Here is a 27,283-nt window from a genome sequence, read left to right as displayed (position 1 = left end):
TAACTTACTTGTGAGATAGAACATATGAACATTTAATCTACAACCACTTCAGTAGCTTTAATTCTTACAATCTTCAAAGCTTGAACTCGATGTACCAAACATAATATTCAAGTAGGTCTTGAGTTCTTAGACTTTTCTGGTTTCAGATCTTGAACCGCAATGTTCTTGAAAACTGTCTTCACTTAATATATGAAAGTCTTCACTTTCTTCTAGTTTGAAGATCTCAATAAGTTTGTCGTAGATATCAGCAAGATAGATTCAGCACAAACAGAATGAACATAGAAGCTTCAATGTGAACAGATGCACAAGCTTGATACAAATCAAGATACAAACTTGAATTGGTTTGTCACACTAAAATTTGACAATACTTAGGGTTTATCAACATATCACTTTCAATTTCACAACATCCATTAAAAGACATATATATTCCAGTAAATGCTTAAGAATCCCAACCAAGTCATGAGACAACCTCAACAAGTCTTGTCCAGACTCAACTAAGTCATGCTCAAAAGAAAGTTTACAAGGGAGTCAATTAGAAATCTCATCAAGATGAGTTGACACAGCCAAGTTTTGAGTCAAGTTGCTGAAATTTAGAACTATGGTTGAATTTTCAGGTTTTTGAACTATGCTCGTTACCAAAGAAAAACCACCATAATAGCATGATTATTTTTTTAGTATGTGAGGCTTTTTTTTAAAAAAAAATTCCAAAGCCTTTCAATGCTTCCGGTATTGATCTGAATCAAACAAAAAATTGTAGTAACAAATTCCACATTTCCATTGTTAAAATGGGGGAACATGTTATATGCATGGCCAGTATCGTAATGTGCATGGGTTGTCCATTACGGGATGCCACATCCACAATGACTGCCAAGATCAGGGCCTGGATTAACGTGCATGCATGTATGTAATGTGTGAATAGATGTATCTCAACAAATCGAAACCTAGTGAAGTTTGAAGCTGGGGAACAACTTACCTCCAGAAATATCGACATGCTTTGCAAAGTAGATATGATTTTCTGCTAAACCACTTGCAACTAGTAAACCAAAGCAAATGTATTTCTTTTTACAATGCAACAAAATGGTGAGGGAGTTACCATTATTAATCAAACTTCATATACAACAAACCCTTTGAAAACACTTTTGAGTCCTAGAATGATACACTCAGGCTGGGTGTGAAATCAAAGATGGAAGGAGTTTGATTCCATGTCAGACTTCATATCCATAATTTATCATTAGTTACAAGTAACTTTTTCTACTTACATTAATAGGAGGTCATCATTTACTCAGTTGATGAAATAAAGGAGAACTTACACTATCTTTTCTTCACAAGGACCGCCAAAACAAGCGAACTTGATCCCTCTCCCATGAACATATATAAGAATATCATTAATAAGTAAAAGAGAAGTAATCACCAACATTACCTTTACTTCTTTAAGATTCACACACTCCTCCTAAATATAATATTTTCTCTTAATTTTCTTAATTGCAACCTGCCAAGAAAAAACCACAACCATTTAAACAAGCAATCAAGTAAGCAACTAAAAGAATTCTTTAATATGAGTAGGGACACTACATTGCATTTGAGAAGTTTGAAGGCACTTACCACCTCACCAGTTAGCTTGTATACAACTCGCCATACACCTTCAAACGTACCATCCCCAACTTCCTTAATTACCTTATACTTGTGACATCCAAATCATCTTAAATTAAATGGATAGGACGATAACTTACACTACATTGTAAGAAATCTCATCATTACTTCAGATTCACAACTTGCACTAACACAAATTCATACCTTTTTTATGGATGGGCTTCAAAGCCTTATTCACTAATGACTCTTAAAACAAAGCTTCAACATTGCTGTGAGGTTACAGGCCATATGACGAATGTACCATACACCAAACTTCTTGAAAGAAACATAAATACCAAAAAGTTAAGTTAGTGTTCCATGGAAAGAAATCTCATCATCAGAAAATGTACAAATCCAAATAATCACATAAATTTAAACCATACACCACAAAACGTTTCCACAAGATCAGGCTCCTTCAACTTTATGCGGACTTCAAGTGAAATTTGTGGTGGTAATACATTGTTAAAGGATAGATGGTCAGAGAAGGTTGAGAGCAGAGAAATTGTTCTTGAAAAAAAAAAAACAGAAAAAAGACAGAAGGATTACTTGTAAAGGGGCAATATAGATCCAACGCTGGTTTGGGGATTATTTTGTGTCGAGGGAAAAATATGACAAGTCAATAAATCAGCTGATGGAATGGACCAACTCTACTGACATGGCCCGGACTCACCAGGCACAAAGCTTGACCAAGGCCCACATGTCCAGAGCCATGGAGCGAAACCTCCAAGGAGGCCGACACACCTTTACGGACAATCAAAGGGTGCCTCAGAGGTGGCTTCATGCTGATTAAATACATAGATCGACTATAAACCAGGTGTAGGTTGGACAGACCTAGGCCCTACCCCAGCCCAACCTATCCTCTAGGTCGGCCTTCAGTCGATAGTAGGCTGATTATGGGTCGACCATACCCACCATGATCAAGGATCAACATTCACAATTTGCCATCAATCAACAGATTGGCCGAGCCAAAGATCAGCCAAGCCTCGTCAGTTGTTCTCATCTACAGGACAAAAGCCGAGCAAAATATTAAGATCTCTTTCTGAGATCCTTAGAGGATATATTTCGATTTCGGAAATCTGGGAGATCGAAGATCTTTAAATCCTCTAAGATAATGATCAATCCACTCCAGGGAAAGATCCCAACACTACGGGATTATGCCACGTCTGTAAATAGAGAACCTACCCATGGTGAAAGGTACACACATACAAATCTCACCCCTAAACCCTTACTATTAGACCCAAATTCCTGTCTTAGGCATCAGAGGGTCCCCTGAACTAGCCAGGGTCTCATTTGTCCTCTTCCTATGCAGGTGTTCGAGTGCTAAAAGGGATGGCCAGAAATTGCATCAATAGTTTGGCGCCATCTGTGGGAACGACATTACAAGTCGTGTTCTGCACTATCAACACACTACGAGTTTCCATGGCAAGAGGGAAGAAGAAAACCCAAACCCCTCTAGAAGCAGTTCCAATTGCATCCTTGCCACCGATGGAATGTAAGCCACAAACAGTGGACTAACCAGAATGACAAGAGAGCTGTCAAGGCTCTCCGGCTCGTCGAGCCACCTCTGGTCCATCTAGGTATGGATAGTGGGACACCGAAGGGAGCAAGCGATGCGATTCACTGGAAAGAGAGGTCAGAGATATGAGGGCCAACATGAACTATATGAAGTAGATGCTAGAACAGATGCATCCTTCGCAAATACAGCAGCCTATTCCGGGGGGAGAGCAGTTGAGCGACGTCCGACAGTTCATCAATCCTTAATCGTCTGCCCCCCCGAGCAATTCCTTAGCCGAGCCAACATCATGGGCCTCCCAAGCCCATCCCGACTCACATCTCGAAAATGGCTCCGCTGCCTGCTTTCAACCTTCAACACGAGATAGACCAGAGAAGATGCAACCAATCCCCGACTGAGGGAACGGTGGATAGCGAAGTACCTTGGAAGGCTACATTTCTAGCTCTAAAGAAAGAAATTACAGACATGAAACAAAATCAGACGAGCAATGCATCCAGGCTAAAAGAGAAAGAATCACCATTCGTGGCGAACATAATCCGCGCTCGGCTCCCAGATCGGTTTCGCCTACCTCAAATTACATCACATTAGGGGAAAGCTGACCCTACTGAACATATTGAGTCCTTCTGGACTTACATGGAGTTACATGACAACTCGGATGAGGTAATGTGCCACGCTTTCTTGCTCATCTTAACCGATGCTGCTCGACTCTGGTTCAAACAATTGAAACCGAGGTCCATTAGCTCATTTGACGAGCTCAGCGAGGCCTTCGACGTGAACTTCATAAGGGGTAAGAAAAGGCTCAAAGCCTCGGCCCATCTCAACAATGTGATCCAGAAAGACGGAGAGCTCCTCAAAGATTACATTCAACGTTTCAACCTCGAGTCATTACAGGTCCGAAAACATTTGGACGAAACGGCTTTGAATTCCATCATGCAAGGGGTTAGGGATAAATCATTTCTCTCTTCCCTGGATAAAAACCCACCGTCCACTTTGGCCGAGTTCATGGCCCCATTGTAGAAGTACTCCAACATTGAGGAAACTAGAATCTTACGAGAAGCGGCACAGAACAGAAGCTCCTTGGCTAAGGGATCGACAAAGAAGGACACTGAATCATTCGATGTCGGAAAAAAGAGAAAGCAAGATCATCCTCGAGATAAATGAAGGTTGAGTAAATGACCCGATAGTAAGTTCTACAACTACACTCCTCTTAATAAGCCCCAGGAACAAGTCCTGATGGAGATAAAAAGTGAACGATTCATCAACTGGCTAAGCAAGTTGCATGGCAATCCTGACCGATACAACAAGAACAAATATTTCCACTTCCATCGCGATCATGGACACAACACGAGTGACTGCTACACTCTGAAACAGGAAATTGAAAATCTCATTTGCGAAGGCTATCTTGGTGAGCACGTAGACCAAGGAGCTAACTGGACCACCACACTATAAGAATGCCCGAGTGAAAACCGACCATTAGAAGAGATTCGAACCATCATTGGTGGTCACAAGGGTAGAGGCGACTCAAACAACGCTCGAAAAACCCATGTGAGAAGTTTGAGTCAACCTGAGTCTGAGATCATGATCCTAGCTCGGCCCTCAAAAGAAAGAAAACTAGAAAAGTATAGCGTGACCTTTACTGAGGCTGATGCCCGAGGCATCCATCATCCACATGGCGATGCTTTGGTCATCACCATCACAATCGCTAATCGTAAACTCTTCACGGTCATCATCGATATAGGGTCATCCGCTGATGTGCTATTCACCCAGGCATTCAACAAAATGAGCATCGAACGGTCCACATTGCATCCCGTCTGAACCCCTTTGATTGGATTCTCAGGCAGATAAGTATTACCCGAGGGAATCATTCAGCTTCCACTCACTACCGGGGAAGCGCTGAACTAAGTAACAACTATGGTCGATTTCCTGATAGTCAACCGATCTTCGGTTTACAATGGTATTCTCGGTCATCCTTCACTTTGTCTTCTCCAAGCAGTAGCTTCAACATACCACCTTTCTAAGAAATTCCCGACAGAGTCAGGAGTTGGAGTCATCAAGGGAGATCAGCATGACACCAAGCGTTACTATGCCACCACCTTAAAAGCTCCATACGAAGTAGTGATGATAGAGTCCCTGGACCCGTGTGACGAAGCTCCCAAATGAAGATAATCACTGGAAGATCTTGTCCAGGTCCCTCTGAATGAGTCTGATCTCTCCAGAACCATTTGAGTTAGCTCGTCCCTGACTCCGCTGCTGAAAGAGAGGTTGATGGCCCTACTACACCGATACATTGACATCTTTGCATGGTCACACGAAGATATGCCCCGAATCAACCATTCGATCATCACTCATCACCTCAACATCGATCCGACCTACAAATCAATCCAACAGAAGCGGTATGCCCTCGGCTCGGAGAAGTATGCCGTCATTGAGGAAGAGGTCAGCAAGCTCCTCAAGGCCAAATTTGTCGAAGAAGTGTACTACCCCGACTGGGTAACTAACATTGTGCTCATCAAAAAAGCCAATGGGAAGTGGCTAGTCTGTGTGGATTACACCAACCTAAATAAAGCCTGCCTGAAGGACAGTTTTCCTCTCCCTAGGATTGACCGGTTAGTCGACAGTACCGTGGGGCACGAATTACTTAGCTTTATGGATGCCTACTCAGGGTATAACCAGATTGTAATGCACCCCTCTAATAAATTAAAAACCACCTTTGTCACTGACAAATGTCTTTACTGTTATCGAGTGATGCCATTTGGTTTAAAGAATGCAGGAGCGACCTACCAAAGGTTGGTCAATAAAATATTTGTCCAACAAATAGGGCGGACGATGGAAGTATACATTAACAACATGCTCGTCAAGAGCATCAAAGTAACTGAGCACATCGTCGACCTCGAAAAGATGTTCCTCATCCTCTAAAAATACCAAATGAAGCTGAACCCGAGCAAGTCCTCATTCTGCATAGGCTCGAGTAAGTTTCTTAGATTTTTGGTCAGCCAGTGAGGGATCGAGGCAAATCAAAATAAGATTCAGGCTCTGCTCGATATGAATTTGCCAAAGACGATCAAAGATATTTAGCGGCTGACCGGGAGAGTCGTTGTGCTTAATTGCTTCATGTCCCGATCCATAGATAAATGTCTACCCTTCTTTAAACAGCTGAAGGGTTGACAGATGATAAAATAGACAGAAGAATGCAAGATAGCCTTCCAACAGTAAAAACAGTACTTGGGATTGCCATTGATGCTCTCCAAGCCCGAGCCGGGCAAAACACTATGGATCTACTTAGTAGTATCTGACGCAACTATAAGTTCAACTCTGATTCGTGAATACGAGGGTAAGCAGTTTCCAGTTTACTAAGTCAGTAAAGCACTAGTCCTAGCAAAAACAAGATATCCAACCTTGGAAAAAGTGGCCCTAGTGATGGTTATCTCTTCTCGACGCTTGTGGCCATAATTCCAAGCCCATTCAATTGTTGTTTTGACCGACCAACCATTACGGCAGATACTTCAGAAACCAAAAGCATCCAGATGCCTCACTAAATGGGCAATCGAACTAAGCGAATTTGACATTCACTACCAGCCCTGAGTGTCAATCAAAGGCCAAACAGTAACTGACTTTATCGTTGAAGTCACATAGCATTCCGAGCCACTCGTGGCCGATCCTAACCAGGTCGATCTACCCAAAAGCTCAGTCGATGCTCCAAATTCGGAACAGTCCACTTCCCTACCCGCCCAGCCCCATTGGGGACTTTATGTCGATGGTTCATCCAACTCCAAAGAAAGCAGAGTAAGGGTCATCTTAGAAACTCTCAATCATATATACATGCAGTATGCCTTGAGATTCGTATTTCAAGCTTCCAACAACACGACGGAATATGAAGCGCTACTCCTCGGACTCCGTTTAGTGGCCACCTTGGGGGTTACTCATCTCGACGTATACATCAACTCACAATTGGTCATCAATCAAATATCCGATGTCTATCAAACCAGGAAAGAATAGCTGAAGGCTTACCTCCAGAAAGCAAAGGAACTTATCGGCAGTTTTCAACATTGTACCGTCATCCAGATTCTGCAAGCAGAGAATGGCCAAGCCGACTTATTGGCTAAGCTCGCAACAGCTGACGAAGATGAGATCCCCATGTCCGTCCCAATCGAGTATGTCACCAAGTCGAGCATCGATGAGACCATGGTCGGGACCGTACTCCTGATGGATTCAGGATCCTCTTGGGTCGATCGTATCATTTCTTACCTCGAAGCAGACGAGCTACCTAAATACCGAGCCGAAGCCCGATGACTGAAGATCTGATCCACCCGTTACACCTTGCTCAATGGGATACTATATAAGAAAGGGTACCACGTGCCTCTATTGAGGTGCTTGGGACCGGGCGAGGCCGACTACGTCCTAAGGGAGATACACGAAGGTATTTGTGGAAATCACTCTAAAAGATGAACCTTGGCTCGTAAGGTAATACGACAAGGGTATTACTGGCCAATTATACAACATGATGCACGAAAGCTCATCCAAAGATGTGACAAATGTCAAAGGTTTTCAACCATCCCTCGACAACCACCCGAAGAGCTCGCCCCTATGGCCGGCCTATGGCCTTTCACTCAGTGGGGGATCGACATCATCGGACTGTAGATTACTTCACCAAATGGGCAGAAACTGAACCACTGGCCAAAATAATCGAGTAAAAAATCACCGACTTTATTTAGAAAAACATCATCTGTTGATTTGGTGTGCCTTGAACCATCATCTTCGACAACGGGAAATAGTTTGACAATAAACAGTACCGAGAGATGTGCGAGAACCTCGGGATCAGAAACGTATATTCGTCTCCGCGCCATCCTCAGGCGAACAGCTAGGTCGAAGCCATCAATAAGATCATCAAACAATACAATAAGATCATCAAACAATATCTCTGAACTAAGCTCGACTGAGCCAAGGGAGCTTAGGCCGAGGAACTTCTGAAAGTTCTGTGGGCCTATTGAACTACAACACAGACCGCAATAGGGGAGACCCCGTTCTCCTTGGCATACGGATGAGAAGCCATCACCTAGGTTGAGATCAGACTACCGACCGCCCGAGTAAGCTCATTCGATGAACAAGACAATGAAGAACTCCTGGTGCTCGGCCTCAATCTCCTGGATGAACGTATGGAACAAGCTCGGCTCCAGACTATCGTCCATCAATAGTAAGTGTCGCAATTCTACAATGCCTGGGTTAAAGTAAGAAGATTCCGATTTAGGGACTTGGTCCTTCGAAAGACGTTCCAGAACACTAAAGAAGTCAGTGTAGGCAAGTTGGGGCCTAATTGAGAAGGACCTTAAGTAATTGCAAACACCATCCGACCTGGCACATATCGACTAAAAGACTTAATCGGCTAACTACTGCCTCATCCCTGAAATGCTGAGCATCTCAAGATCTATTATCCATAAATCGATTAATAGACGAAGCATTGCTCGAGTTCTATTGATAAACATGCAAGAAATTTGTAATCATGTAAATCAGACAATTGCATACAAGGAAAAAGTGTATTCATTGATTAGAATAAGATTTACATCGAAAGTGTATCATCATGTACACCAAGACTATATAATAGAGAAAGAAAAGCACAAAATGCATAAGTTTTAAACATCGGTGACGCCCAGGATTGCAGATGCTCTTGAGTTCGGCGCTTGGCATGCTTGAAGTGACTGAAGTTAAAAAGGGGAGAAAAAAGGAATTTTTCTCCACAAATCCAACTTAATGGCTCGACAACTTCATAAAGAGCCAACTCAAGAACAGCCTCGGAAGTTGCCTCGGGATCAACCATGACCATCGGAGGACCAACTGCAACCAACTCAGCCTCGGGATTAGCATCCTCAGCGCACGGATCACCGGATCCTGACCCACTGTCATCAAAGCTAGAGAGGTCAAGCTGAGGAAAGCTCTCCCTCATCAGCTTCACACATTCAGCATAACCGTCTAGGTAGAGATAATCTCGCTACTCCGCGAAAGATTGGGATGAGAGAAAGGCTTCCATAGCCTCCGCCCGTCCTTCCTCCAATGGTTGTTCTTATACAATGACAAGAGCAGCTTTAGTCTCCGTTCTAAGCTGATTCACCACCTCGCAGATTCGGGTGTACTCGGGTGGCATTTATCGTATGCCGCCCTAACCTCTTCCAATCACGAGGCTAGGAGAGTATTCTTTGTCACTGCCTCATCAAGGGACGTTATTGTCGATGTTAGATCAACCGTCACAGTGGCAACTCAAGCCTCGACGGTCGCCAGCCGAGCCTCTGCATCATCTGAGCGCTTATTGGCATTGGACAGCTCGGCGTGGGCCCTCAGCGCACATGGCGCAAACTATAAAAAAAGAAAAGAGAAATTACTATTAGGTATAAAAGCTGAACGAAGAACAAAAGATCTCGTTCTTACCTCGAGGAGCATCCTCATCATTTTAGCGAGCGTCCGCTCCATGGAGGACTCAAAGAGGCCGGCGAAATCCTCCTCGGTCCTCTAGCGACTCACCCAGTGGAGGATCCCTTCGATGCTTTGAAGGAAGCCCATCCTTTCTCCTTCAGCCGCCTCTCCACTAGGGGGCTCATCCCCTTCCCTTTCCTCTCTCCTCTTACGGACCTGTTTTACAACAGGTCCTAGCTCGAAAACCTCCCAAGACTCGGGCGGAACCGCCTCCGCCACCTCCGTACCCTCGTCTGTGACTTCTATGATGGTCAGAGGAAGAGGAGTAGCATTCCCTTAGCTCTTGAAGACTACCTGTTGCCTCTTTGAAGGCCGAGTGTCGACCCGGGGTTCGCCCGGAGGAGGAACCCTCACCTTGGAAGGGGGATGAAGAACCAGCCAAGCCTCAGACATTTCTATGTTAAAAGCAAGATTCAACAAGTTTTAAAAAGAGGGGGGGGGATTACGCCCAGTAATAATGCTTAGTTATGGGTCATACCTGTCAGAGCAAAGTCTAAGCCCAACTCAAAAAGACGCTCTGGTTGAAGAAGTCTTTTACAAGACCTCGTCTCCGGGTCTAGTGCTCTCAGATCCTTGATACGAGCCTCCGCGCTCGGTCCAACTCCTGGACGGTGCGTGGGGAGGACTGAAGGAACACTTACGGTCAGAGGATTCAGAAGGTTCAACCAACTAAGAAGGAAAAATAATAAATGCTAAGTCACCTAGCTTAGAGAAAGCTCGGGGAACAAAAGGTATGAATGGCTCCAACCAAGCCATCTCCCAATGATCATAAGCCCAGAGCCACTGATCCCTTCAGTGTTTATTGGAGGAAGGAGGGTCAGTTATTAGAGCTCCTCCTTTCTTCCACCAAGAGTGGAAGTAATACCAGCCAGGCTGTTGAGAATTCGACTGCACTTGTTATAGATGGAGGAACTCGTTTATGGTCAGCGTTGGCTGATCCATCTCAACCCACAAGACTACATAACTAAACCAGTCCCTCCACCCATTCGGAACTATTTACCCCGGAGCCAATCCATGAGAGCCCAGAAGATGTTGAGCGACATTGTGTAGCAGTAAATGGAGGCCACACTGTAGTACTACCTAAAAAATCACGATCACCCCAGGGGGGTGGTGGGGTTAGTCAGGCAGTTCATTCGGCTGAGGAAGGCTAAGGCCAATAGAGTCAAGGATATGATACCTGACCCAAATCTGAAGCAGGTCATCCTCGGTCAAAACTGAGGGCACTGGCCCCCTCGATCCCTCCATGGCTGAAACTGTTCCAACCATGGCTTCCTCAGCCTCATCATCCTCATCTGCATCAGGGGGGTTGGGCCTGCCTAGAGTAGTTTCTATAGCTGCCCCCCGCCTAAAAGACGAGTCAGATGTCCCAACAGATGCCACCGACCTTTGCGCCGGGGACTCTATCACCCTTTGCGAATGCCAGAATACGGCATCAGCACTAGCCACCATCTCCGCCAACAATGAGGGTGGTTCCAAAGCTATCCAAAATCTGCTCGTTCTACCCTCGTCACTGTATACTCCCTTTCGAGGGCTTACGGAGCCTGACATTGTTCAAAATTAAACAAAAGGGAGGGAGAAAAATGCTCATCGGAGTTTGTAGTGATGGGCGAAAAATACAAAGAGAGCAGTAAAAGCGAAAGGACAGAAAATAGGAGAAAAGAGGCGTAGAAATGGGGCCGATTCAAGGGCTAGGGCAAACCTTTTACAGTCGTGCCACATGGCACCTGCATTAAATGAGAAGTTGACTCGATGCACCCTCGAGCTCCTTAGTCTGAGGCATGGTGCCATGTCATACGCTGTATAGTTGCATCATCAAACGTCCTACCACACGTCCATCGTTCATTTGCTCGCCGCTAAAACGACGGCCTCCCGCTCATATGGCCTCAAGAACTGAACAGACGCATTTTCATGATGAGGTAGTCCGCTTCAATATTCGAGCTACTCGTCATACCAGCAATAACTATATCATAAGTTCGAACCATGCATAAATCGGCCCAACACCAATTTACTCCTCAACCTCTATAAGTCAGCACAAGGAGTAGGGGGGCTCATTATTGGCAAAAAAATATGACAAGTCAATAAACTGGCTTATGGAATGGACCAACTCTACTGACATGGCCTGGACTCACTAGGCGTCGAGCCTGATTGAGGCCCACATGTCTAGAGCCATGGAGAGAAACCTCCAAGGAGGCCGATACAGCTTTACGGACGCTCAAAGGGTCCCTTAGAGGTGGCTTCACGCTAATTAAATACATAGATCGGCTATAAACCAGGCGTAGGTCGGACAGACCTAGGCCCTTACCGGGCCGTACCTATCCTCTAGGTTGGCCATGGGTCGGCCTTCAGTCAGTAGTAGGTTGATTATGGGTCGACCATACCCACATTGATTGAGGATCAGCATTCACAATCCTCGTCAGTTGCTCTCATCTACAGGACCAAAGTCAAGCCAAGAAGATGACTTAATATCAAGATCTCTTTCCGAGATCCTCAGAGGATAAACTCTGATTCCAGAAACCTGGGAGATCGAAGATCTCGGAATCCTTTAAGATAACGATCAATCCACTCCAAGGAAATATCCTAACGCTATAGGATTACGCCACCTCTATAAATAGAGAACCTACCCATGGTGAAAGGTACACACATGCAGACCTTATCCCTAAACCCTTACTATTAAACCCAGATTCCAGGCCTGACTTAGTCATCGGAGGGTCCCCTGAACTAGCCAGGGTCTCCTTTGTCCTCTTCCTATGTAGGTGTTCGAGTGCTAAAAGGGGTGAGCCAGAAATTGCATCAACATTTTGCATCAGGCCTTCCGTAATGATAAACCACCAATCAAGAATCTCCTGGAATGACAAGACTCGATGCTAATAGCAATTTGACCAACAACGCACTCGCTCCATATCTTAATAAAGATAACTAAGTGCTTCTAGAACACAATGGGGCACAATCTAGCAAAACATTTAATGGAACAGAGGATAATTTCAGTTCTGACGTAAATGCCTAAATGATACACCATAACAGCTATGAGTTCATTTGATTAAAAATATAACTGCGGATATTAATATTTGTTATATGTTTCCTTCAACACGAAAAATGTTTATATGGATCTGTATATTGTCATAGAAGATCTGATTTTAAGAGACAAGCATAAGAAAATGTGACCACCACTGAGATAGACCAACCTGATATGAAAGCTTTGCATTCATAAAAGGACAACAAAGAACCTTCAACATACCTATACAACTACAAACACAGATCCTAACCAACATGACCTCATTTCTGCAGTGCCATTTTCATGGCATTTATTTCATATTATTTATTTCCAATATTTTAATCATACATGAAACTTTATGAATTAAATCAGAGCTATATATGTGATGTAGTAAACTCGAAAACTATAAAAGCTTCAGAAAATGAAAAAAGAAGAAGAAGAAGAAGAAGAAGAGAAAACTCACCTTGAAACCCTTCTCCCTCCTTTACCCGGGCTTGGGACCTGCAATTCAAGGAGTTGCATTGGCGGAGTTAAAAAAGGGCTTAAGCTCCATTTGATTTGAGAAAAAATTATATTCATAAAGACTGATGAGATGACCAAATGGAGCCAAAGACTATAATATGCTCAAATATAGAGTACAAAATTCATGCAGATTATAAATATCAATGAACTACAAAGTACCAAAAAAAAGAAGCCAAACATCATATAGAGTAACTAAAAAAAACATGCAGACTAGAAATATGTTGAACTATAGAGTACCAAATTAGTTCAGAATTAGAAAAAGAACAAGCCAAACATCATATAGAGTAACTAGAAAAAAAATTTGCATACTACAAATATGTTTAATTATATAGTACTATATTTGTTCAAATTATTGAAATCTCAATGAGTCCTTCCCCCATTGCACAAATGGTCTCGGACCGACCTCTCCAAGTGTAGATGCGAATCCATCTTCTTTCCACAAAGGAGCACCAAGGTGTATAATCTCAGTCAGGATAACAACAAAAGCTCCTTCTGCTACTGGCTCGCAATGGACAACTGCATTTAGATTAACTTCGTTTACTTGACCACGAACAACAACACCATGTAAGCCCCAACCAAGCAAGTCACATCTCTTACCGATATATATCATATCTGTCTACATGTAAACATATAAAATGGAATTGGTATTATTAGCATTTATAATATAATTGTAAGCTCATTACATTAGCGAAATTATAATTGCATACCGACGATGCTTGAGTAGATCTAGCCGCTGGTGGTTATGAGAGGTTTTGACCAGACCGTACCTCTTGATGCATACCCACCTAGCCTTTAAATCAACTAATATTTTCTTTATCTCTAATATCTTCTATGCTAGGTCCTCTTTTTCTTTTATCACATTCTTTAGCTTTGAATGAGCAGGGGTTGACTTCTTCAGTCCTATCTTGCTTATTGAGCAACCTAGATCACGCATTCACCCTCTACTGTCAGAACTAACAAACTGTAAAACATTGCAAATCAAGTTATTAGGAAATTCATAATTACCGTGAAACGCAAGTAATTTTTAAATTTTATTAGTACCTGCGCAAGGGCATCATCAACACTGGTCATCTTAGAAGCAAGATTGCTACTATAAAGCTCATCTAGTTTTTCTTGTGACAAAATTAATACAAATGAATGTAAAATAATTTAAAGTTATACATTGACATTTCAACAAGGTCAGGATATTGGACGACTTTGTCATTGCTCGTATGAGCTCTTAAGTAGACATCACCTATATCTTTCTAATACTCCAGATCAAATAATATAAACCGTTTGAAGAACCACAACGATTCAACATCATCCGCTAGCTCTTGTCGACCTCCATCAATATCCCTTATTTCTTCTTCCCAGACTTTCCCCCACTGCATATTCAAGTTCGTAGTTTGTCTTCTGACCTCAATCCCATCCAGATGGATCGGTTGTCGTCATATCTCTACTTTCTTATTGAATGTGCCAGCACTTGTGTCCTTCCTAGCCTAGTCTAACATTGGTAACCACCGTCTATGGCCCATATAACCATGTTTCTTTCCATACTAGAGTCGCAAGGAATCTGTGTTAGGATCACATACAGGACAACCCTATTTACCGTTGGTTCTACAACCAAAAACATTACCATATGCTGAAAAGTCATGGATTGTCCAGAGCAGAACTGCACGCATGTTGAATTTCTTTTTATGGTATGCGTCGAACATCGTGACCCCTTTCCACCATAATTTTTTAAGTTCATCAATCAATGGTTATAAATAAACGTCAATATCCTTTCCCGGTTGTCACGGTCCCTCAATGAGCAAAGTCAATATAGTAAATTGAGGTTTCATACAAAGCTTTGGTGAAAGGTTGTATGTCACACATAACGGGCCATGGACTATATGAAGTACTGAAAGTGCCGAATGGGTTAAACCCATTTGTAGCGAAACCTAATCGAACATTGTGAGGCTCAGCTGAAAAATCCGTATACTTGTTATCGAGATTCCTCCATGCAATAGAATCAACTGGATGCTCTATCTTTTCGTGTTGCAATTTCCTGGTTGAGTGTCAAGACATTTCTTTCACCAATCATGGCCACTGAACATTCTTTATAGCATTGGTGTTAACGGAAAATACCTTAACACCTTTACAGGTACTTGAGATTGTTGTCTCTCAGCATCCATTTCTATCTTGTACCTATAAGTTTTACAATTTGGACAATTGGTTTTCATCTCGTGCTCTCTCCAGTACAAGATGCAATCATTTGTACAAGCATGGATCTTCATATAATTAAGACCTAACTTTGTAATGATCTTCTTCACTTGGTAGGTATTAGTTAGGGCCTTGTTACTAGAAGGTAGCACCTTCCTTAGTAGTTGAAGGAGCTATGTAAAGATCTTTTCACTCCATCCATGGTTCAACTTTAATTTGACAAGTTATAAAATGAAAGTTAGCATGGTGAAATCCTTGGCCCCAGGGTATAGCTCAATCATTGCATCTTGTAGATTTGCATGTAGATTTGCTTCAAACTCATTAGTTTCATTTTCCCCAAAGACGCCTTTTACTATAAGGGTCACGTTCAGCTCATCCTGAACAACTTTATCTAGGTTATTACCACCGAGTTCTTGAATGATTGTATTGTGAACCTCATTTAAGTTTGGGACACTATGACATTGTTGGGAACTTGATGCACGTTCAGTACACTCAGGTGATACATGCTACCATGCATGGTCCAAACCCTATACATCGGATCGAATCCATTTTTCATTAGATATACCTCCAAATCATCATAAAAAATTGGTAAACATGCACATCTACAAGTGTTGCATGGACAAAGAATGGTTTCTCTACCAGGAAGGTGTTCTCATGCAAACTTTGAAAATTTTCTCATTCCAGAAATAAAATGTGGGTCCGAAAAACTTAGTGTCATCCACTCCCTATCCATTACAGGTGGATCTCGATTAAGCAAAGGGTCCATTTTAAACCTACACCTAACCAAAAAAAATAAAAATAAATAAATATTTTTCACCCATTCACGAATTTAATTCTAAACACATGCACCCATGATCTTGATTTGAAAGTAGCTAAAACACCAAAAAGTTTTGAAATCTTATCTCAAGGATGAGAAATCACAATGGTACTTTACATGTATGTGAAATCAATCGCTATTCGTTTTTAGCAACGCGATTTAATCTGAGCCATCCATTTGGTCCATTATAGATTGAGGTCTTGCAAACATAAATAACCATTGATGCTTTTTTAATGCCATAATCCTAATAGGATTGCAAATTTCATTTCCAGACATTTTTCTCACAACATAGATTGCAGACATGCACGTGGAAAGTGACAAGATGAAGTGAAGAATGGTGGAATGGTGGTTAAATGGTGATGGGATGTTTGGATGATATTTTCTAATTGTAACTTACGCATTTATGTATTTTTGTTTATAAATTTTTAGATATGGACCCAAGTGCTAATATTTATTATATGTTTTATACTTCAATTTGCATAAAAGTTTATTTAATACTGATTTATTTCACTGTATGTATTGTCTGCCTGTAATATGTTAGTTAAAAATATAAATAGAAGGCAATTTTCCTTATAGTGTAGGCCTAGGAAGGTTTCCACCATTTTTATTTCTTTCCTGCATGTTCTGGTTCTTGTTCTTTTAATGTGTATCATACTCTCTACATAACTAAGAGTTCCTACACTGAGCTTGGATTTTCATTTTGTACAATTGGGACCCATGGTTCAAGCATACATATGGTTGATGTGATAGAAAATGTTCCTAGTCTTTGTTTCTTTGGCCTTCTCTTCATTGAATGTAGAATGTTGTCACTAATTGAAGGATTTTGGATTACACATATCGAAGAGTAATTGAAGGATTGGTGTGTTCTATGGGGTATCCAAATTGAGCTAATCATATCAATAGTTTGGATCACTAAACTACATGCTCCATTTTACCTGAAATTAATGGTGATCCTAACCATCGAATCACTACATAAAAAATGGGCAATCTATATCTATTATACTAGAAAGGTTCCATCATTCTCTGGACCAGCCATTATGTGAGGCTCGGCCTTGATCATCGATTATTTCCAAAATATCACTTTAATCAGGGCATGTTAGTAGTGGGCCTGCTTGATGAAAGGCCTAGACATAACACTATGTGAGAAAGAAAACCCTCTAGCCCAAGCAATTCCATTTCACTCTCCTTTTTACAATATGATAAAAAAAATACAAGTTAAGAGTAACGTATGGTTTTAAGCCTTCCACAGGTCTGCTACGAGTTATACTCGGGAGTTCCCTATTCGATTCAAGTCTTGAAAAGTCAATCCAAGTCCCTTTTTTCAGATAACATCCATGTAGTACTGAGCCTGCCTAATAGGTGGCTTAGATCTATTACATGTGGTGGATGCATATGTATAGTTAGCAAACATCTGCAACCTTTTATGTGTTTGCAATTTAATTAAGAAATGGTAAGTAATGTAATGAAAGCACCACTTGATGTTAGCATTGGGATTTCTATTGGCTGTTTTCATCCTGGGCGTGTTTGGATACGTGGAATCCATGAGGAAATGGAAATTGTTTTGCTTGAGAAGATGAGCTGTTTAGATACATGGATTCAACACTTCAACCATTACTCTTATCCACAGTGAGAATCCTCTTGAAACAAGAAACTAGATAAGGATTCCACTTGTTATCTAAACAAAGTAAGCCAGCCTTGCATTTGTGGGACAGGGTGATGGACAGAATGGAGAGGAGGCACTCTCCATGACCTTAAGTGCTGAAACTCTTAGACCGTAAACAACATTCAGGTGGGCTCCACAAAAACACCAAGCCTCACCTATCATATTCTCTACTATATAGCTAAAGATATGAAAAGGAAAAAAAACTACAGGGTAGAGTAAGAAGACCTAATATGATCTGGGCTACCACATCCAGCCAGCACACTCTCAACTAGACAAGCTAAACTGAGAACAACAGAAGGATTTCAAATCCAAGGGTTTCAAATCCATGGCCGAAAGCATTATGAGTAAACTCTGTGGGCGTCCATCTATTTCAACCATTTAAGCCTCTAAGAAACTTTTAATGGTGAGGCAGTTTATTCCCACTATGATCTAAAACACATACATTATACTTATCATGAATCTCAGCTAATCCAATAGGAGATTTGTAAGTGTTATATTTTCTAGCTCCTATGATTGTCAAATTTTATAGTGTTAAAACTTCTTTTGTAGCGCATCTACATATTCAAGACTGTGCTTCTCATGTACAAGAACAAAGGCATTTACCTCAAGAACTTCAAGTGCAAGATTACATATTCATGTTCAAGTACAACACCAAGTGTGAATTCAATCTTTCAAGCTTCAATACTTAGCTTCGTCCAAATCATGACAAAGTTCTTTACTTTGAACCTCAAGCTCAAGCTTCAATGTTATTGATATTCAAGCTTCAAAAGTCTTAAGTTCAAGCTTTATCATATGTCAAGATCTCAAGCTTCGTGAATTTTAAAGAACGACTATCAACGGAAGCAAAAGAAGATCCAATGTTCATACATCATGTATAAGGTATGAATGACCCTAGATTGACCATAGGGTAGGTCATTTTGAATACATAATTCAATTGAGTCACTTTATAAGTGTATGATCTGTTTTTCGACTAGTCTTAGGCGATGTTCGACTAGTTTTAGCACTAGCTCGACCAGTCCAAGAAATCCCTTGACCAGTCCTAAGTTTGTTTATGATTTTCAAAATTTTTTGTTAGAGCCTCGACTAGTCCTAGAGACTAATCGACCGGTCATGTGAACAGTGCTCAACCTGTGCTCGACCAGTCCTGTAGGCTCAACTCAAAGTCCAGCAACTAAATTGAGTTCTACATGACCAATCTGGACAAGACTCGACCGGTCATGGAGGCCACTCGACTGGTCGAGCAAGTCCTTCGACCAGTCATGGAAAGGTCCGATCTTATTGCGCTCAAAATTTAAAAAATTTGTTGGTCTTACAACCAGTCAAGCTGACCTCAGGACCAATCAAAGATGCGATTTCTGCACTTATAAATGGACCACGAATTTCAGAGTTTGATATCCAATTCAAGCAAAATCAATACACCGCTCTGAGAGATAAGTTAATGATATTCTTAAGCTATTTAGTGCTCATTTTATATTCTCTTTAATTAGCATTTTGCATTTGATTTTGTATTATGCATTCCAATTTTATTTGAAACAGGGATTGAAGTATACACATTTTTTGAAATCAAAATCAAATCAAGCTAGCCCAAGGTGATTTAATTTAAAATCAATCTAGAACTTAGAACCTTTTCATATGTGAATGTGAACATTGAACATCTACATTGAACTTCTACTCTGAATTGGTTCTTCCAGGCTGCATCAAAAGGAGAATATCCAGATAAGTATTTTACAGTTTTGTAAATTCATTGTTTTGGTTTCATTGAGATTGTGCTAGAAAAATCTCTTTCTTTTGGTTTGTATGAGGTGATTCAGAAAACCCAGAGTACCCACTTGAAAGACACAATTGTGAGGGTTTTAGGTAAACCTTTAAAAACCTATTTTCATAGTGAACGCTAATATCCACTGTGTAAGGATATTGGGAGTGGAGTAGTTGTGTGGCTGTTTTTCTAAACAGTTGGTGTACACACAAGTAAACCACAATAATTTCTGGTCATGTGGTGATTGATAGTTTATTTTATTTTGTAGATGTTGAAATTTTTCTTTGTGCATTTGTGGATAATGTTGTAATTTCTTTTATGCAAGTGTGGGAACGTTATAATAGCTTACTTAATTCCTTTACTATTTATTTCTTTCATATCCTCTTATGTTTGAGTTTTTGATACTCACCCACATTCTAGTAAGGTTGTCCTACCATAAACCATTAGTTTTTGGTGTTAGGTTGTCCTTAAAACCAAGTTTGTATCAACTTCTCAATACTAGATTTTTGAGGTTATTTTACATTTCCGCATTGTGGATTATTTATGTGCTATCTTTATTAATTTGTTTAAATTCCGCTGTTAATTTTTTAATTTGGCATAGTCCTATTCCCCCCCCCCCCTCCTCTCTAGAACTCTTAGCTAGGCCTTTTCAAGTAGTATCAAAGCCTAATAACTCGTTTTAATTATTATTTCTTTTGGATTAATTTCCTGAGCTAATCGATCTGAGCTTTATAAGATGTCAAATTTTAATAGCCTTTCAGTCACTAGGCCTCCACCATTTGATGGCTCCAATTATGCCTATTGGAAAGCTAGGATGAGAATTTTCTTAAAATCCATGGATGAGAGTGTGTGGCAAGCCACAGTGACTGATTGGACCCCTCCTACCACTGAAGTGACTGGTACTGATGGATCCAAAACTATGAAAGTCACACCTTATTTTTCTTGGACCACTCTTCAAAAAAGTGAGAGTAGTGCCAATGCAAAGGCTCTAAATACAATTACTTACGCACTATCACCGAATGAATTTAAAAGAATTATATCCTGTGATACTGCAAAGCAAGCCTGAGATATTTTAGAAATGACACACGAGGGAACAACAATTGTCAAGAAATCTAAAGTCCAAATCCTCACAACTAAATTTGAGGATATACATATGGAAGAAAGTGAAACTTTCATGGACTTCTATACAAGATTAAATGACATTGTCAACTCTATATGAGGTCTCAGTGATAAAATCTCAAAAAGTAAAGTCTATGCAAAGATACTATGCTCACTAGTTGAACGGTTCAATTCAAAGGTGACCGCGATCCAGGAACTTCGTGATACGGATAATATGAGGGTAGAAGAATTAGTTGGCTCATTATAGACCTATGAGTTAAACTTTAAAGCTCCTAAAGGTAAATCCATTACCCTTAAATCTTCTAAAAGTATTTCTTAAGATAATAGTAGTAATTCTGATTTAGAAAATTCTAAAGAAGATATGACCCTTTTAGGTAAAAAGTTTTATAAGATTCAAAAGTAAAAAGAGGGTTGATTTTCAAAAATCTAATGAAAAGAAAAGATCTAACTCTAAAACTTAGAAATCTTTGAAAGATAGTCAATGTTACAACTAGCATGAATATGGGCATCTAGCGAACAAGTGTCCTAAAAAGGACAAACCTGAAAGAAAAGGAATGTTGGCTACTTGGGATGAATCCTCTAGCTCTGAAGCCTCTTCTGAGTCAGAAGATTATGAAACTGAGTCGGGTAATGAAGTTAAAGCCCTTATGACTCTAGCCAAGTTCACTTTTTCAGATAATGATGATTCAACTAGTGAAGAAAATCTGAATAGTGATCATGAAAATGAAGAAGATCTTCAAGATGCTTATAATGCCCTATATAAGGAAAGTTGTAAACTTACGGTAAAACTAAAACTTTAGAAAGAAAACTTTTCAAAACTTAAAGAAAATTTTGATAATCTTATTTTAGAAAAATCTTACATTTTAGATTGTTTTGAAAAACTAAGTGTGACTTAGATTTTAAAAACTCCCAAATTGAAAACTTAAAATCTGAAAATGAAAAACTAAAACTTGAAGTCTCTTCACTTTTGAGTTTAAAAGACACATGGAGGTATGCCCAAGGTGATCCTAAGTTAGAAAAACTCTTATCTGGATCCAGAAAATGTGGCAATCGATCTGGATTGGGCTATGACAAAAGTATTCCTCCTAAACATAAGAATACTCCACTCAAATTTGTGAAAGGGGAGTCTTCAAACTCAAAAGGGAAAAGTCTGAATCAAAACTGAAAAAGGCCAAGTAATATGTCCTAGAGGGGGGTGGGGGGGGGGATAGGACTATGCTAAATTAAAACTTTAACAGCGGAATATAAATGAATAAAGGAAAGATAGTATAATAAATAAATCACAGTATTGAAATGAAAAGCAACCTCAAAATTCTAGTCTTGAGAGGTTGATACAAATGTTATTCTAAGGACAACCTTACACCAAAAACTAAGGTTTATGGTAGGACAACCTAATTTCTAGAAAGGTCCTTGTATCAAAAACTCAAACTAAAGAGGAATAAAAAGAAATAGTAAGAAAGAAAGTCTGAACTATTACAACATTCCCCACAATGCTTGAAATGTAAATATTAAAACATTCACATCCACACATACATCCCACAAATTTAAATGATAAAAGAAATAAAAATTACATAAACATTCAAATCACAAGACACAAAGAATTATAGTGGTTCGCCTGTGTGTACACTAACTGTTAAACAATAGCCACATCGCTTGCTACTCCACTCCTAATATCCTCACACAGGGGATATTAGCGTTCACTATAAAAAAATAAGTTTTTCTTAAGTTCACCCAAAACCTTCACAACTGTGTCTTTCAAAGGGGCTTACACAATTCAAAAACCCCAACCTCTGAGTTTTCTGGCTCTCCTCAGATAACCAACACAATGCGATTTTTCTGGCTTAATCCTGAAAGAAACCAAAATAAGGAAATTTACAACAATGTAACATACCTGGATTTCTGCTTTTGTAGCAACCTGAAAGAACCAATCAGAGTAGAAGTTCAAATTTAGAAGTTCAATGTCCAATACTCGCTTTGAAATAGTTCTAGGTTCTAGATTGATTTTAAAGTAAACTAGTTGGGCTAGCTCTATTTGATTTTGATTACAAGAAGGAATAAAACAATTCCTCTTTCAAATCAGATTGAAATATAGAAACAAAATCAATTTGACAAAGCTAAGAAAAGAGAATATTAAATATGCACAAAGTAGCTTAAAATGAACATAAACTTATCTCAAAGTGATGCCTTGATTTTTCTTGATTTGGATTGTGAAACTCTGAAATTCATGCTCTATTTATAGTTACAGAAATTGCATCTTCGACTAGTCCTGAGGACACTACGACTGGTCGTAGGTCGAACAGATTTTTGAATTTTTGAGCGCGATCAGATAAAACCGTTCCACGACTAGTCGTAGGCTATTCGAGACCGGTCGTGAGCCCTCCACGACTAGTTGTGACCAACCCACGACTGGTCATGAGGCTGCAGGTTTCGTTGTTGTAGTTTGAGTCGAAGCTGCTGGACTGGTCATGAACGAATCATGCACTGTTCACATGACCAGTCGAGCAGAGTCGAGGACCGGTCGTGGCTCAACTAAAAAATTCTGAAATTTTGCAACTTAGGACTGGTCCTAAAATTTCTTGGACTGGTCGAGGCAGTGCTAGGACTAGTCGAACTAGGTTCAGGACTAGTCTTAGAACAATCCAAATTCATATAAAGTGATTTAATTTGAATTATGTATACAAAATGACCTACCCTAAGGTCAATCTAAGGTCTTTCATACCTGAGATATGAAGTATGAACATTGAAACTTCATTTCTTCAGATGATAGTTGACCTTTGAAGATTATGAAGCTTGCGATCTCTACATGATGTATCTTGAACTTGAGATCTACTAAATCTTAGATTTATCGTTCTAGAGTTGTTCTTCATCTTGTGTTGAACATTATCTTGAATCTTGAACAAGCCTCATCTTTTCGATGTAGCTTCAAAAACTCTGAACATTGAAGCTTACAGAAGTGGACAAAGTACTTGAACTTGCATTTCTTAATGTAGATCACCGTTCTTAACTTAAAGCATTGTGATGCAGTGTCTTAATCATATAAATTAACATACTACACAAGACACAAATTGTGTTTTTGGCACCATAACTTTTGACAACCAAAGGAGTAGGAAACCATAGCACTTACAATCTCCCCCCTTGTCAAATTTGTGACAAAACACACTCCAATAAAAATAAGAGAAGCACAACATGCTCAATAAAGAATCATGCACCAGTTATAGAAGGAAACCAGTCTGGTAAAGAATTATGCAACAGTTAGGCAAAACAAGTCAAAACCTTACTTATTTACTCCTCCTGAGTAGCACACACACACACACACACACACACACACACACACACACACCCACACCCACACCCATACACACACAAAAACATATATATATATATATATACATATATATATATATATAAATTAATGCTACTACCCACAATCCATATCCATTCCAATCAATCCAAAATACATGAAATCTCCTCCCCCCCTTTTGTCACAATATGACAAAGGAAGAAAATAAGATATGGAAGAGGAAAATGAACAAGAGAGCAGTGAAGGAATTAACTAAGAAAGATATGAGAAAAATATAAGAAAATTCAAAGTTCACATCTCATTACCCAACATAAAACAAAGTCAGTTAACCAAACTGAAGTAAAACAAAGTCCACTCATAAACCAAAGCAAAGTAGTAGAAAAGTTATTACAGACCAAAGGATAAACCACTTAATCCGATCCAGACGAAGGAGCAGGTATGGTAGGATCAAGTTGATGAAGGCCCTTGTTTAAGCTTCTAAGATACTTGCGCATATATTTAAATTATAAATCATGGGCAACATTCATGTTCTCTACCTTCTCCTCAAGTGCACGAAGACGCGCATCAAAATCAAATGGTTCATAGTCAGGATCATTTCCAGAGTCTGATTCAATTTCATCAAAAATGTCATCCATATTTATATAATTAGGAGGAAGATCACTAGCTTCATCTTCATTCACCCCTTCAGCTCCACCACCACCAACATCCACTTGGCCAGGAGCCAATTATAGTTTCATCTTGTTAATATTTGAATTGTTAAAAATAAGATGATGGATCAACTAGCATGTGAGTAGCTAACACAGTCATAATATAGGCAAATGGAATATCATTGTGACCTGAATGAAGACGAAACTGAATAATGGAATGACATATTAACGAAGGAAGACAAACTTTAGTACCGAGATGACAGAATGCAAGACCCGAACCATAAAGGAAGTCAGTTCTGTTTTATTACCAGAACGCAGATATAGATTTGAAATAAAGATTCTGTGGAGAACCCTGTATCTGAGTAATAAGTACTTTGAGGGGAGCACATTCCCTTTATGAGTCAATTGCACATTCATATTGCATAAATCTCTAGTGAGCATGTATTTTTCTGATTCTGAGGGTTTCTCAACTAGAGTATAAATAGGAATACCCTCGTCATTAATAAGTATGTCCATTAGCACTGAAATCAGATGGCGATCAATTTCAAATGGACCTTCTCTAACATCAATTTTAAACGTTAAATTCTTAGTCGAAAAATCAAAAATGCATGCAAACATGGACTGAGCAATAAACTGGTATGCAGGCCCACCCTAATGTAAGATGTTAGCCCATCTACAGTTTGAGGAAGTGAAAGGATACCAAAAGTAGCAATATCTCCAAGATCAATAGATCGCTCAACAATAATATTGCACAAATGCAAATCCCGCACATATGAGGGATCATCTTCGGGTGACTGAAGGTAGCGCTGTGCTATTGGAGTAGATCTAGAAAAAGATGAACTACAGGATGTTTTCTTTTTCCCTCTAGCATCCATTTGCAAGAAGAAACTCAAGGAATCAAGATATCACAAAGGATGTAGAGTGGGGTTTGGCTAGAACAAATTTTTCAAAAGAAAACCCCAAAACCTCAATGAATCACAAAATAAATTACTCCAAGAGTGAAAAAGAAGTAATATAGACTAGAATCTACAAGCAAAATGCAAATGATGCACTAACCTTTAAGATTTAGGACGGTGGGTACGACTAGTCGTGCCACGGCTCGTTGGAGAGGAAAGTTGAAATACAAAAATTTTAAAATGGTCCAGCATGCTTCATGACTAGTCGTGGGATGTCCTCGACCAGTCGTGCCACGACTGGTTGAGTACATCATCGACTGGTCGTGTACCGACTAAAATATGCATTTTCTATAAAAATTTAAAATTTAAACCAATAAATTATCAAATATATATACACTATGATACAAGCATCCATGAATATTTAATTTAGATTTCACATACCAAGATCAAATTTCAATTTATTAAACCTGCTCTTGTCAAGCAGTTTAGTAAAAATGTCGGCAAATTGAATCTCGGTAGAAATATATTCCAAAGATATTATTTTTTCTTCTACTAATTCATGAATGTAATGATACCTAATGTCAATGTGCTTGGTACGTGAATGTTCGATTGGATTTTTAGATATATTTATCGCACTAGAATTATCACAATATAAAACCATTGAATCCTGTGCAATTCCGCAATCGCTTAACATTCTATTCATCCATATAAGCTGAGTACATACATTTCCAGCTACGATGTATTCAGTCTCAGCAGTTGAGAGCGATACAGAACTTTATTTCTTGTTAAACCAAGAAACTAAACAGTTTTCGATATAGAAACAACCACCACTAGTTGATTTCCTATCATCGATATTTCCAGCCCAATCAGCATCAGTGTACCCAGCTAATTGAACACTAGTATCATATGGATACCAAAGACCCAGATTTACAGTACTTGCGACATATCGAATAATCCACTTAACAGCAGTTAGATGTGACTCTTTAGGGTTAGATTGATATCTAGCGCAAATACTAACACTAAAAGCAATATCATGTCTACTTGCAGTTAAATAAAGTAAACTACCAATCATACTACGATATAATTTAGGATCCATACATTTACCCGTAGAGTCCTTTAAGAGTCTTAATGTTGTACTCATAGGAGTATCAAAATTTTTTCCATTCTTAAATCTGAACTTTTTAATTAAGTTCAAAACATATTTGGTTTGAGAAATAAAAATACCATCAGGTTGTTGTTTTACTTGCAACCCTATGAAATAATTTAATTCCCCAACCATGCTCATTTTGAACTTAGATTTCATTAAATCTGCAAACTCAATAGTCATGTTAGTACAGGTAGATCCATAAATAATATCATCAACATAGATTTGTACCATTAAGATATCATTGTTATGAGTCTTATCAACACTTCCCATTTGAAAATTATGACTTAGTAAAAACTTAGTCAACTTTTCATACCAAGCCATGGGAGCTTGTTTCAATCCGTAGAGAGCCTTTTTAAGGCGGTAGACATGATTAGTGTTCTTAGGGTCTTCAAAACTCGTTAGTTGTTCAACATACACTTCTTCATATAGATCACCATTTAAAAAGGCACTTTTTACATCCATTTAATAAATTTTAAATTTTTTTAAAGTAAGCAATGGATATAAATAGTCTGATTGATTCAAGACGATCTACTAGGGAAAATGTTTCATCATAATTAATTCCTTCAATTTGAGTATACCCTTGTACAACCAATCTAGCCTTGTTTCGAATTATATTACCAAGTTCATCAGACTTATTT

Source organism: Magnolia sinica, chromosome 15, assembly GCF_029962835.1.
Source record: "Magnolia sinica isolate HGM2019 chromosome 15, MsV1, whole genome shotgun sequence".
Lineage (NCBI taxonomy): Eukaryota > Viridiplantae > Streptophyta > Magnoliopsida > Magnoliales > Magnoliaceae > Magnolia > Magnolia sinica.
This window is presented reverse-complemented; position numbering follows the sequence as displayed.